We start from the raw sequence: 15,648 nt of genomic DNA, 5'->3' as shown, positions 1-15,648 counted from the left end.
CTTTCCTTTAAAAAGGCAACTGTAATAATTTAGGAAAGTATTGAATAGTAAAATAGCATGGATATGGACAGTAATGTTTTACTCAAAGAGGAAGAAAAACATGTGCTGGTTTTATTACTACTCAGAGTCTTTGAACTCATATAATGCTAAATAAATTTTTGAAATTACTAAAAAGGTTGATTTCACATCTGTACTTGATGTTGGCAGAAATCAGGGTGGCATGCAAGCAAAGGCAAAAGGAATTTGCATAAGTCACAGGAGGACAAAGGGGCCTTTCTCTTGACACTGAATAAGCAGTCGGTGGTTCAAGAAAAATTTGTATTTAAATCTCTGAGGGTAGAAATTTCCCTCACAGTACCTGGATACACATCTATTTCTGTATCATTACCACTGTTTAGACACTATTGCTTCAACATGTTTCTGATGTGTGCCCTGGCCTGGTAGCTCAACTGATTGGAGTGTTGTCCCTTGCACCAAAAAGGTTGCTGATTCAATTACCAGTAAGAGCACATACATAGGTTGAAGGTTTGATCCTTGGTTGGGGCAAGTACAGTAGGCAACTGATTGATATTTCTCTTTCTCTCTCTCTCTCTCTAAAAATCAATAAAAATATATCCTCAGGTGAGGATTAAAAAATGTTTCTGATATGTAGTAGGGTGAGACTTCCCCTCTTTGTAGAATCCCTATAAAATAGTTTTTGAAATTTTGAAAGTTAGAAGTAAATCTAAATGTCCATAAATTACTTATAGTCAAACAATTTGCTAATATTCTCATGATTCAGAAACAGTTTATCTCCATTTATTTGAATCTTAAAAAATGTTTTCCAATATGTTAATGTTTTTCCCCCCAAAGTTCTAACATCTTTCTCAAATTCATTGCTAAGTACTTGTTTGTTACATTTCTGCGTGGATTCTCCTATTATGTTTTTTTTTAGCTGGTCTAAAGATATGGTATATACAGCACTTTGTTACTACAATTTTGTTGTTTATAAGTTTAAAAATGGTTTTAAAGTTGACTACCACAGATTTTCTTAATCATGTTATCTCAAAATAAACTATTATGGCTTTTCTTCTTCAGGGTTTGTTCATTAACAATATTAAATAAAATGAAGTTAGTTGTGTTTATTGAAAAAAATAATAAAAACATGTATTACTTGTAGCATGTAATGAAATACTGCTCAGCCATAGAAAAATGAAATATTGCCATTTGTGACAACATAGATGGATCTTGAGAGTATTATGCTAAATGAAATGTGAGAAAAAGATAAGAACCATATGATTTTCCTCATATGTGAAATATTAAAAAAAGGAACAAACAAACAAAAACCTTAAACTCATAGGTACAGACAACAAAATCATGGTTACCAGAGGGAAAAGAGGATGGGAAGAGGAAAAAGAGGGTAAAGATGGTCAAATATATGGTGTCTGAAGGAGACTAGACTTCAGGTGGTGAGCACAATAGTGTATACATATGTAATGTTAAAAAGTTGTACACATGAAATTTACATAATGTCATTAGCCAATGTTATCCTAATAAATTTAATAAAAATGCTGACTGATCATTACTGAATTTAAATTTATGATTCTAGCAATATAAAATAATCCCCACCTAAATGCTTTAACTCTCCTAGGTGATGTTGTTCAGTTGCTGACCTAAGAAAAAATCCTATTCCTTGAAGCTCAACTCACCACCAATGACTCATCATAAAGCAGAATATTTGACCAAGTAGGACCAGGAAAAGGTGCTCAACTATTATATGACCAACATTGTACATATTGACTATATACAGCTATCCTAATACTGATAATGTTCATAAAAATCAAATAAGAAATATATTTCATAAAAATCCTACAATTACATGGGTACTTAAATGCTATGTGCTCCTTGTATGCAAAGTTACTCTTGGATATTAACTAGGTATTTAAGAGATATTAAAAGTGCCAGGTTTCTTTCTAGGCTGAACTATTTCAGGGAAATAAAAAAGTCATAGTTTATGAGAAAAGTTTCTTCTTTATAGAATTCCCACTAATAAGTGTAGAAAGGGTGGCTGATTCGTTATTTTTCAAACCCTAATGACAGAACTGATTCAGAGAACAGTTAGCAATGAATGAAACCATGAAAGGAAAGGTTAATGGAAAGCTCTTAGTGGCGAGACTGCACTGTCACCACTGGTCAATTTTAGCACTGCTTTGAGTGAAGCAGTAAATGCTGTGTGCTCCCTGATGTGATACAGTATAAAGGAATAGCCTCATGTATGAATTATTCCTATCAATCCTCCCCCACCACCAAAATCAATGCTTGAGTCTCGTAAGTATTTTAAACTAACTTCTAATTTACAGGAAATTTAGAGGCTAGATAAATAAGTTAATTAGACAAACAAACCACCATAAAAATCCAAAATGGGAAATTTTCTATGGGATAGCCTACCCAGTTTCTCATAATAAGTCATGAACAGGAAGGACAAGAGAGGAAGAGAAGGGAAGGAAGGCAGGGGTGGGAGAGGTAGAAGAAAGGTAGACTGGTCAAAGGAAAGAAAGACATTTTAATTATAGAACAGTCCTAACAACCAAGTCTGTATGAATCTTGTTTGGATTCTGAATGAACAACACAAATGTAAAATGAGATTTTTAATCCAATAGGGGAAACTAAATAGAGAAATATCAGGTGATAAAGAATTATTGTTTACTTTGTTTGATGTGAGAAGGTATAGGTATATAAAAATGTATTTTTTTTTAAGAGAAGCATACTGAAGAACGTAGGAGTTAAAAGACGAAGTCTGGAATCTGTTTTAAAATACTTGAGAAAAAAGGAGGAAGTAGATGAAGCAAATAAGGCAAATTTTTGCCAATGTTAAATTTGGGCCATAGATATAGGGAGCTTACTACACAAGACCCTCTTCTTTTGTGTTATGTTAGAATTTTTCACAATAATTTTTAAATAATCAGGCCCCTGGAACATGATCTATTCATCTAAACATATACTAGTACAAGTAAAAATAGAACAGTTACCTACAACCCTCCTACATACCAAACATTCACACCTAGACAAAGGATGCGAAAGATACGACAGATTGAACTGTGACTGGCACAGATGTGACGACATTCTAAATGATTCATTTGAAAATTAAACTTGACTTGCACATATTGTTACTGTGTATATGTATATTTGTAAAGAAAAAATTTTGTAAATTTAAATCCAACAGTACTTTAGGAAACAAAATTTCATAAAAATAAAATAATTTGTACCCCTACTCAGGTATTCAAATGAATGGCAGATAAAAGTTTAACATCAACAGATATATTTATATTTATATGCTCCTCCTAAAATATAAATGGACTTCTAATAGGTAAAGTATATGGCAGAAATATATTTCAAACCAAAACACTTCCTTATGCCCCTTGCATATTTCACCATCTATACCTCCTCCACATAAGTCATCACTTACTCCTTCCCTTATAAAAACATTATTTTACAGTATAAATCCTGGGAAAAGTTTTCTTTATGTTCATTTTATTTCTTATAATTTTCAATCTTTTTTCATATGGTTGCATGATAATATTTCCTAACTAACTCATAAATTAAAATACTATTATCTGTGTCCAAAAAATGTTTGCATTCAATACCCCTGTAACACTTTAACATTTAATATATAGTAGCTCACAATACAGGTATTCTTAAATCTTCTGTTATTTTAACTTTAATTTTTATATGAAAAATTTTTCTAGTTAAGACTTTAGTAGCACCTAATAGTTCAATAGGCAGACCAACCAACTTCTTATGGAGATATATATATACATATGGCATTTTCCACCCAATATTCACTTGACTTGAAACCTATCAGGGCACAGACCTCTACAACACTAATGCAGAGTTGGCTAACATAGTGGAGCTTCAATTAGCAGCTCCCAATCAAGCCTCTCCTCTTTAGTAAGAGTATAAATGGTGTTTAAATAATTTAAGAAGACCATTTGTTAAAGCAAACAAGAGAGACACAGAGACACACTGGAGGTGCGGGGGGAGAAAAATACATAAATTATGCTAGTTTTATTTTTCCCTTAAAAAGCTATAATCTGTAATGAATTTGTAAATTAATCTGAGAACTCATGACACTATCTGCAGAACTAAAAATGCTGTATAGTGTTGTAAACTAAAGAGTTGCTAAGACTTCTGTAGCTACTTAAAGCTAGTTTATAAAAAAATTAGTCCAAAGGTATAAAAAATAACTTGGTACCTGCTGAAAATGTTTATTAAAAATGTTAATCTTATAACAAGAAAATCAGTTTGAAATTAGACAAACTAAAGAAATTTTTATTTCTCTTGGAAGTTAAAGAACAGTGCATAATTTATATAGGGGTATTTTAGAAGTCTTGAAATAGTATGTATAAAAATCGATAAGGTATTTTCACTTGAAGATATTATATAAAATACTTTCTGGAATAGAATTCTTAACTTAGTATATTTTGACATTAAAAAAACTTAATGAATTTTTAGCATTTTGTTTCAACTTGGAGCAATAATTTGGGATAAATATATACATATGTGTGTATATATTTGCACACATACGTACACACATATATAATGAGGAGACTGAGATGCTAAAATGGCCTCATAATTTTAGTAGGTGCATGTATCTACAATTCCTCCATTTATTAGTGGCAGTGTAGCATCTAGATTTTAGATTTTCTGCTTCATGTCTAAGTGTTATTTCCATGGTTCTAGTCTTCATAAGGCCTAAGTAGAGTAATAGCATAATTCTTTTAGGCTATGACAGTAGTATTATTAGTAAGTTAAAATGAAAGAAACAATTCCACGTTACAAACAAAAATAAACACACTAGGTTATAAAATACCTAATTCTAGATTTAATTCAAATACTTCACCTAAAAACAATTCATTAAAGGTGCACTTATGATAATTAACCTACAAATAAATAAATCATATATATATATGCATATATGTAAGCCATAGAATTATAGTTCAAAGAAAATGTCAAATGTAATTATACCCTGAAATTGTTTGCCAGCAAAAATTATTTAGCAAAAATTATTTAACTCTTAAAGCATTTCGCTAGAACATTGCACTAAAGGATATAGTAAAAGTACAGATGAAAGAATTTTTTACAAATTTAAAAATATTTACACAAACTATATATAGAAGTAGATAATGTAATATATGATTCTCTTAAGACAGTTGTTTCCTACTAAGGTAATAATGTAAGTAAAATAACAAGTAGTGTTATTTATGATTAAGTTTACAAATATAATGTAGACCTATTATAGAAAGGAACCCTTTGTTGAGGTTTCTACAGGAAAAAGAATACTTAATACTGACATAGTCATTTCCTTTCTAAACTTATTCTAAACTGGTTTGGGCTTACCTTCATGGAGAAGGTAAGAGAAAATCTTTCCTATTTTGTTTCTTAAACAAGAAGCATCAGTTCCATAATGAATGGGACAGACTAAATCTTGGGTTACATCGATATGCAATCTATGGAGGCCTTAAAGCAGTCCTAAAGCTTGGGTGGGTATTTCAGTGACGTTTTGTTTAGCGATAATAAAGAAAAAAGCTCTTTGTTGTATGTGTATGTATATGTATATGTATATGTATATGTATATGTATATGTATATAGAGATATAGAGATAAAGATGTAGATATAGATATACATAGATATATATATATATATATATACATACATATATACTGAGTGGCCAGATTATTATGACCACCCCATCAGTACTTCGTTGGGCCACCTTTTGCCTTCAATACTGTGGCGATTCTTCTTGGCATTGACTCCATTGAATCCGAGATGTTGAAAGGTGATGTGAGGAATCTGACACCGTGCCTGATGAATAGCACTGCCCAGTTCTGTGAGATTTGATGGTTGTGGAACCAGCTGCCTGATGGCTCTTTTAACTTCGTCCCACAAATGCTCAATTGGATTGAGATCTGGTGATCGTGGGAGCCACCTAAGCAAGGTAAAGTCTCCCTCATGTTCTTGAAACCACTCCTGCACAATACGAGCACCGTGGCATGGCTCATTGTCTTGTTGGAAGAAGCCATCTTCATTGGGATACGCCATCAACATGACAGGATGAACTTGATCAGCAATGATACTTAGGTATGTTATGCTATTCAGATGTTGTTCCACACGAATTAAAGGGCCCAAATCATGCCAGGAAAACATGCCCCAAACCATAACCAGCTTGAAGGGTTGTACTCATGCATGTGGGGTGCATGTTTTCATGCTTTTTCCGCCAAATTCTCACTCTGCCATCTGCATGATGCAACTGGAAACGGGATTCATCGGACCATATGACTTTTTTCCAATGCTCAACTGTCCAATCCTTGCATTCCTGTGCAAATTGGAGATGTTTTATCTTGGGAACTGCAGACAGCAAAGGTGTTCGAACAGGCCTTCAGCTTCCATATCCCATACGATGCAGTGTATGGTGAACAGTGTGTTCAGAGATCATTTAAAAGGTTCCCTGATTAATATCTGCCATTTTTTGATGCACTGTTGCCCTTCTGTTGTCTTATACCAGTGGTGCCACTCTCCGTTTTGCCCTAACATTGACTAGTCGCTGACAGCCACAATTCACACATTCTGACCCAGATTTTTGGCTGACAGTCCAGTCTTTAAACACTTTAACAACAGCTGCTCTTGAACATTTAACAAATTCAGCTATTTTGCGGATACTAGCTCCATGGCTGTGAGTGCCAACAATCATCCCACATTCAAAGGCTGTTAAATCACATTGTTTATCCATATCTCCAGAAAAAAATCACTTCTACTGTTGTGGTAAACAACCTGCTTCTCTATTTATAATGGTCTGGCCCTCTAGCAACTTCAGCGTGAAATTATAGCTAATTTGCCTACAAATGTCAGGTGGTCATAATAATCTGGCCACTAAGTGTGTGTGTGTGTGTGTGTATGTGTGTGTGTATATCTATATCTATATCTATATCTATATCTATATCTATATCTATAGATATAGATATAGATATATATCTATATATAGAGATATAGATATCTATATCTATAGATATATATCTATATAGATATATATCTATAGATATAGATATAGATAGATATAGATATATATCTGTAGATATAGATATAGAGATATAGATATAGATATAGATATAGATATAGATATAGATATAGATATATATATATGTTTTAGAGGCCCGGTGCACGAAATTCGTACACTGGGCGGGGGGGGGGGGTGCTGTCCCTCAGTCCAGCCTGCACCCTCTCCAATCTGGAACCCCTTGGGGGATGTCCCTCTCAAAATCTGGGACTGCTGGCTCCCAACTGCTCGCCTGCCTGCCTGCCTTCCTGATTGCCCCTAACCGCTTCTGCCTGCCAGCCTGATCACCCCCTAACCATTCCTTGCCAGCCTAATCAACACCTAACTGCTCCCCTGCCGGTTCAGTCACCCCCAACTGCCCTCCCCTTCAGGCCCGGTCCCCCTCAACTGCCCTCCCCTGCTGGCCCCGTCACCCCTAACTGCCCTCCACTGCTGGCCTGGTCGCCCCTAACTGCCATCCCCTGCAGGCCTGGTCACCCCCAACTGCCCTTCCCTGCTGGCCCCGTCACCCCCAATTACCTTTCCCTGCTGGCCCAGTCACCCCTAACTGCCCTCCCATGCAGGCCTGGTCACCCCCAACTGTCCTTCCCTGCTAGCGATCTTGTGGCGACCATCTTTTGACCACATGGGGTGGCCATCTTGTGTGAGGGTGTGACGGTCAATTTGCACATTACCTCTTTATTGTATAGAATATATATACACACATATTTAATAATAATTCTAAAATTATTTCAGTTGATCCAACTTTGTGAATTAACTAGGACATTTTTGAAATGAGGAAATCATCATGATTGTTATTGTTAACTATATAATATATAGAGCCCTTTCTATAAGCACTTTCTGTGTGCCACATACAGTTTTAAGAATTTTATATGCATCAAATAATTTTTTTCTATAAGGTAGGTACTCTTATGATCCCCATTTTAAGGATGAGGAAACTGAAGCACAAAGGAGTTACACAACTTTCCTAAGATTGCAAAGCTTCTGTCAAGAATTAGTACTCAAACCCAACAGGCTTGACTCTAGAGCCCAATTTCTTCACCACCACGACTCAGAAGTTACTAATGTAACAGTGCTACATATAACTTTATTAAATGATCTGTATAACACAGAATATACAAGATAGGCAGTATGAGTTTGTTCTGCTAATATTCACATTGCTTGGTACTTCAGAAACTTGAAGACCTTTCTATAGCAGTTTCTTGTTTATTTTTAAATATTTTTTTTTATTGATTTCAGAGAGGAAGGGAGAAGGAGAGAGGGAAGCATCAATGATGAGAGAGAATCATTGATCAACTGCCTCCTGCATGCCCCCTACTGGGGATCAAGCCCATAACCTGGGCATATGCCCTGACTGGGAATCAAACTGTGACCTCCTGATTCATAGGTCGACACTCAAACACTGAGCCACACCTGCTGGTCTAGCAGTTTCTTATTTTAAATAAGCTATTTTAAAAGACTATTTCAGTCTCTACTAGTTTCTAAGATACATTCTCAAAGAATTTTGTCCAATTTTTATGTAAAAAAAAAACACCAACCTCATTTCATGAGGAAAGTAAACTGATTAAATGATTAGCAATTCTCAAAGTATCCTTAAGAAAGGTATTCTTTGTTATTATAATATCACAAGCTTCTATACTTTATTATAGTTAATTATTTAATACCTATCTTCCTTGGCAGACTATAATTATCACATCAGTCTTATTTGTGACTATGCCCCCAATGAGTGCAATGGCTGACATAAAACAGACTGTCAATAAGAATTTACAGAATAAATGAATAGGACTTGCTCTTTTACCTATTAAGTTTATTTAGTAAAAAATCCACTATACGCAGTAACTTAATATTTCTAGTAATACACATTTCATATAATAGTAAATTATTTTATATATTTATATCATTATTATGAATATATTCATTTTAAAGATGTGCCACAAATTTCCTTCAAAAAATGTTGTGCTTTATATCAGCAAGAATTCCTTCCTGATAAACTTTTGTCACAGATTCTTAAAATAATGAACCTTGAAAGGCAATCCATTTTATTTTCCATATTTATAAGCTTCTTTCCTATTCTAAACTTAAAACGTTCTTTTATTTCCCACAACTATCAAGAATAACTTTCATTAAAATTTTCCTTTCTCTCCCTAGCCAGTATTACTCAGTAGTTAGAGCGTTGGCTTGCTCACTGAAGGGTCTCAGGTTGGATTACCCATCAAGGGCACGTACCTGTGTTGGAGGTTCGATCTCTGGCTCCAGTTGAGGCATGTACAGGAGGCAACCAATTGATGTATCTTTCTCACATCGATGCCTCTCTCTCCCTCTCTCTCTCTCCCGCCCTCCCTCCCTCCCACTTTCTCTAAATATCAGTGGAAAAAATACCCTTGGGTAAAGATTAACAAAAAAAAAATTTCCTCTCTCAAACTTGCAATTTCATACAATTGGTAATCACCATTTCTTTTTATAGTAGTAGCCTCAAAGTTAAAAAGAGAAGCTATCATATTACAACATATACTAACCCAATCAGATGCTATATTGTCTGCTATACGAAAAGTTATATAGTTAAAAACTGATGACTATTGGTAGACCTTAGTTTGCTTAGAATTAAGGGTCATTTTTCACTCTTTTCAGTAAAGGAAATGCTACATATCAACCCGTGATGTTTATACTAGTATACTCTATGTTTCAAATATCTTTATGTAGTTAAAAACCCAATTCTCCACCTGACATCATGGACCAATAAAAGCTAATAGCACAGACCTAAAAAGAGCTGTCACAGAAACAAGGTCATGGACACTGCACTCCAACTGGGATATATAGGAAGGACATCTTTCTCCCAGACATGACAAGTGTAACTGCCTAGGTATCTGACCTTAGATCTTCAAAGCAGAACACTTAAAAGTGAGGTTGGTGATCTTCTTTTGAGTATAGCCAGAAAAAATTTTTAGAAGTCACCATAGAGATTACATTCAAAATAATAATTTTGAGGAAAAAGTTAACTATGGAGTTAATTTGAATTTTGCCATTTGAAAAAGATTCATGTTTACTTATATTTAAATGGTTTAAATATTTTAGTAGTAAAGTTCATTTCTATTATAAAAAGAAGCTTTTCTGATTTTAGTTTCATATTAAATTATATGGTTTGATTGTTTATTCACATGAATAATGAAAAGCTAGTCTTCAATGTGAGTGCTGACTGATAAAACAAAAATAAAAACAACTAATTTTCATTTTTTCCCCCAAAATTCTGTAATGTCTCTCCCTTAAACAAGATTCTGTGTCCTACAGAAAAAGTGTAAACATTTAGATATCCAAATGCTCTACCATTTTATTTTTTAAAATTTAATAAATATGTATGTTCTAGAATAAATTTATTTAAAAATATACATTTTACATCTCCTTTCAAAGTGATAAAAGTGGATTAAGGAAATCATACTACCATTAAAAAAAATCTGCATGGCCCAGGCCAGTGTGGCTCAATTGGTTGGCGTGTAGTCCTGTGCACCAAGGAGTTGAGGCTTACCTATGGGAGGCAACCAAACATTGTTTCTCTCTCACATCGATGTTTCTCTCTTCTTCTCTCTTCCTCTATCTCTAAAAAAAACTATTAAAAATTTTTAAAGTCTATATGTAACAACTCAATGATATAAAATGAGTGATAAATAAATCCCTGTACTAGCTTGATTCTAGAATGAAATATAGTTGCTAAGAAGAGGATAGCAGTTATTTTATGGTTAACTAAAGGTCTGGTGCACTAATTCGTGCACAGGTGGGGTTTGGCCAGTTCACCCCAATCAGGGTTGGGGGAGTTTTGGGGTTGGGACCAATCAGGGGGAGGGGCCACGGGCGGTTGACCGGCTGGTCCCACCCCCTGGTCAAACTCCCGGTGGAATTCCCGGTTAAGGGAACAATTTGCATATTAACCTTTTATTATACAGGATATCCTTTAACTAACTTAAATTCAGTTGAAAAAATCAGGGTTATCATTCATTGCCTTTAATCCTGAAATGTTAAAAAGGATCCTATAAGATTCTCTCCCATAAGTGAAATTCTCACATAAGAATGTTATTGTGACAAGGCTTTATTATAAGAAATCTAAGAAAATAGAATAGTAGCATAAAAATTTTTATTTCTCCATGGTTAGAATTTAATCTTTCAACATGCCTTGCTCAAAGATATTAATTTAGTAGAAGTATAAACCTAACTAAAGTAAAAAAATAAAGTGTTATCAATTCACTCTGAGAAATAAATGTGTTTGGTCCTATGCTTTATTTATGCAGCAACCACATTGCTTCTATACTCATGGTAACATACCTTTCCATTGTATTGGTTCTAGTTACAATTTTACATTTGTTTGTATAACTTTATCTACACTATAATTAACATCTACACTGCAAGTTCAAAAGCAATTAGGAAATATCTGTTTTTAATTGCACCATATTATCCTCAGCAGCTATATGAATGAATCATAAACAGCAGACAATCTATAAAAATTTGAATTACTAGATAGATGGATTGAAGGACAGATGTTGCCAAGTAGAATACTGAGTTCTCTGTCAATGTTTGAATGCTTATAGGATAACAGATGCTATGCTACCTAGGTACTTGTCACATGTGCTATTCCTGATGTGTGTGTTATTTGGCTCTAGAAAACAGTTCAGAGCATGGTCACATTGAATTAACATCATTTAGACATCTTTGAGCAAGAAAAATTACTCAAACTCTGTCAATCTAAAAAATTATAAGTTTCACAACAGAATCACAATCTATTACTTATATTTGACCTTCATGACCCATTATACAGTTATCACAAAGCTACTATGTCCCTGGAGACACTAGAAAAAGCTCTGATAAACAGTGATTTTAGATTTCAGTCTTTAGAAGCTACTATATCCACTATTGTTTAAAGTTAACTAATAATGGAACTGATAGGACACCAAATAAAGGGATAAGTAAGAACCAAATACAATGAGAACAAAAATATTAAGTTTAAGGCCACCTGAAACATAAAAATTTAGCCAAATTTGAATTATTTTCTCTGTGCAAATGGGTAAGGCAGGAGAGAGCTGTCTGATTTTACCACCAAAATTTGATACTTTGCTATATTATGAATACCCATTCCACTCTATTTGAGGTATATAAACATCTAATCTTAAGAATTTAATATTTTCCACAGAAGTATTGTATCAATAATAAATTCTTAAAAAGTTAATATTAAACTAAGTGATATTACTATGTGATATACTTTCTTTTCCCTCTATCATTTTGTAATGGAAGTAAAAACAAAACAGATATCAACAGACTGCTGCATGATTTATGAAATTTACTTTAAGTAAGAAGTATCTATGCAACTAACAGATAAATTCAGATTGGTATAATTTTTTTAAGTTAAACCTTTCTCAAGCAATATTTATAATATGCTCTTTTAAAAAATAACTATAGAACTACAAAGAACTGAAGTTCTTATACTAGACATGAACTGTATAACTGATTTTTCACATTTTTATTACTATTTTTATCAATATTAAGCATATAAAATATCTTATATATAAAACCATTTTTTCATACATTTTATTACAAATGTAAGTCATTGACCTATAAACTCAGACATTTGGAATTAATTACGTCCTAAATTTTTAAGTTCTAAAATCTTAATTCAGATATAATAAATTGGTATGCTTTATACACACACACACACACACACACACACACACTTTATAATTTAAGTGAAAACTCTTACCATTGATTTTCTTTTGATAGTCACTCCATTTGGTTTTCTTGATAGGGCCTTGCTATGTCAAGCAGACAGTAGACAAATCACAGAATGACATTTGGATGCTCACTTCTTCAGATAGGAGTTTTCGGCCAATTGCCAGTTGAGAATTTAGACTGAAACTAAATTACCCAAGCTTTATTAAATTGTTTCCACATCCACCAACTGATAATGTGCAATGACAACTCAAAACAAAGTGAATTATTTTGATTTACCTCTTTTCAAGGAGTAATAACATTATGTTTAAGAAGAAATGCTAGGATAAAATAAAACCAAAAACTCTCTAAAATTCGAATATCTACAGAGAACAGTTTTAAGTAAACTTTGAAGCTTTCAAAAAAAGTTGACTCTATTATTCTGTAACCAAAATTAACACATAATAAAGATGGTATTTATACAATGATGTATCTATTATCAATTATAGAGTCACAAACTTAAATTCTGTCAAATATTGACTTAAAACTAACAATAATATTTGGATACACTTTGACAGTATCACCCATATTCATAAAATATTTATTACATCATCAACTAATTACAGTAGCATATACCATTAGAGTTCAAGGTTATACCGAAGAGACATGCCCTGACTGCAAAGATCATTCTTTGTATTGAGACAAAATTTATGATTACAGACTTCTAATTATAACAGCTCAACCCCTTTTCTGCATCAATTTAGGCTCTTTTTCTCTTAATTATTATTTACTAGAAGCCTGGTGCATGAATTCATGCACAGGTGGGGTCCAGCCAGCCAGCACCCAGATGGGGGCCGATCGGGGCCAGGCCAGCCAGGGAAGAGGGGCAGCAGGCGATTGGGGGTGGTGGCTGATCGGGGCCCCCATTGGGACAGTTGGCCACTGCAGTGCATGTCATAGTGACAGGTCGTTCCAGTCATTCCGCTATTCCAGTCACTTGGCTTTTATATATATAATCTTTGTAGTCTGTCAACTATATATGACTTTCAGCCATTATGCTTTATGATAGTTGACTTTTACTCTAGATAGTCTCTGTTTTGATGCTTTTAAAATATTACGCATAGTAAATTTTCCCCAAAATGTTATGATATACCTTGGAGCCTCAATATCATTTCTGCCCAGCTGTAAGTTAGTCCATTTCAATGATTATGTATCCTTGACAATTTAAATCTTTGGAAATATAGAAAAAAGTAAAACTAAAAGTAAAAAATGTCCTAATCTTCCTAAGTTATCAGGTTTACCACTGATTAAAAACTTTCTCACCGTAACCAGTTTGGCTCAGTGGATAGAGCATCGGCCTGTGGACTGAAAGGTCCCAGGTTCGATTCCAGTCAAGGGCATGTACCTTGGTTGAGGGCACATCTCCAGTAGGGGGTGTGGAGGAGGCAGCTGATCAATGTTTCTCTCTCATCGATGTTGCTAACTCTCTATCTCTCTCCCTTCCTCTCTGTAAAAAATCAATAAAATATATATATTTTTAAAAACTTTCTGAATGTCAACTATAATATCTCCAATATTCAGTGCATACAGTTATGTAAGATTCAAATTAACACTTGGAGTGGGGGAAACGAGTTAAGTCGGCTCGCGTGAATTGCGCGTACTCCGCGGGAGCCGTCTTAACTCGGTTCATATAGATTTGCGGTGGAGTGCGGGAAACGTGTAAACTCGGGCCGATTGTAACTGCGTATTACCAAATATTTGTTTGTTTGCCGTTCACAAAGATACCTACCTGCGTATGCGAACCGTTTCATACCCATTGGGGTAATAGGTATCATAAAAATCCCTGATTTTGCACGGGAAACCTAAATAATTGCCCGCGCCATCTTATATTTTGGCGGGAAATTCACCCCACACCGGAGTGTTAAAATGCTAAGCATAAAATGTACCCAAATTCTCATATATTCTGTGTGCCTGCTCTCATACATACACAGGAGTACTTGTGTACGTGCACATAAACTTCTATCCACATGTGTTTCTATACCCTGACAGACTTTCCCATATTAATAACCTGATATCATGGTATTATATGAAAAAGAATATAAGGAAATAATCAACTTATGGTTAAATCAAGAGAAGCTGACTTCAGAACAAAGCCTAGAGCTTAAGAAAACTACTATGTCTTCGAGTTAATCACACTGACCCCAATAATTTGAATGCAAAACCCTCAATATCAATAACATTTTGAAAGTATTCAGAGACTAAGAGAGTTCCTTCCTGGGTACTATGAGATACAAAGGAAAAGTTAAACACTTTCCTCAAAGAGTTTATAATATAAAACTTGACATGGAGTGTGTATGTGAGGTGGAGGGGGAGGAGAACAGCTCATAAAGATATATAAATGGTTAGACTACCAAGAGAAAAACAAGTACACTGGAGCAGTTTAAATTGTTTGAATATATTTGTCACATGTGGGGCTGACCTTAAACTTTATATCAAGAATCATTTTTAGGGAGGAACCAAGATGGCAGCATAGGTACATACTTGTACTTGCTGCCTCGCACAACCACATCAAAACTCAACTAAAAGACAAAACGGATATCATCCAGAACCATGGGAAGGCTGGCTGAGTGAAAATTCTACAACTAGAAGAAAAGAGAAAAGCGTTTTGAAACTGATAGGAGGTGCAGAAGTGTGGGGGTACAAGACGCAAGCGGAAAAGGTTTGGCAACTGGGTGCATTGTTGTCTTTTTCAATCAGAAGGGAGATACAAGCTCCCAATTGCTCTGAACTCCAGTTCCGATTGAGACTCTGGGGACCCAGACTTAAATGGAGAGAAACTGGACTATCTTGCATCGGGCCGGAATGCGAGGGCA

General features: G+C 34.5%; 1 protein-coding gene across 9 annotated transcripts in view; it reads right to left on the bottom strand.

Moving 5' to 3' along the window:
* Window positions 1-15,648, bottom strand: part of ZEB1 (zinc finger E-box binding homeobox 1) — a 298,099-nt gene that overhangs the window by 223,217 nt on the left and 59,234 nt on the right. Inside the window, exon 2 of one of the 9 annotated variants that reach the window (XM_070428935.1) lies at window positions 12,828-12,982. The exons of the other annotated variants lie outside the window; for them this stretch is intronic. The gene's annotated coding sequence lies outside the window, so the exon portion shown is untranslated. The remainder of the gene's footprint in view (window positions 1-12,827; window positions 12,983-15,648) is intronic. 9 annotated transcript variants of the gene reach the window in all.

The sequence above is a fragment of the Myotis yumanensis genome, unplaced genomic scaffold (genome assembly GCF_028538775.1).
Source record: "Myotis yumanensis isolate MYYU_CA2020_CCGP unplaced genomic scaffold, mMyoYum1.0.hap1 SCAF_1, whole genome shotgun sequence".
Classification (NCBI taxonomy): Eukaryota; Metazoa; Chordata; class Mammalia; order Chiroptera; family Vespertilionidae; genus Myotis; species Myotis yumanensis.
The sequence above is the reverse complement of the archived record's forward strand: the minus strand, read 5'-3'. Positions and strand labels throughout refer to the sequence as shown.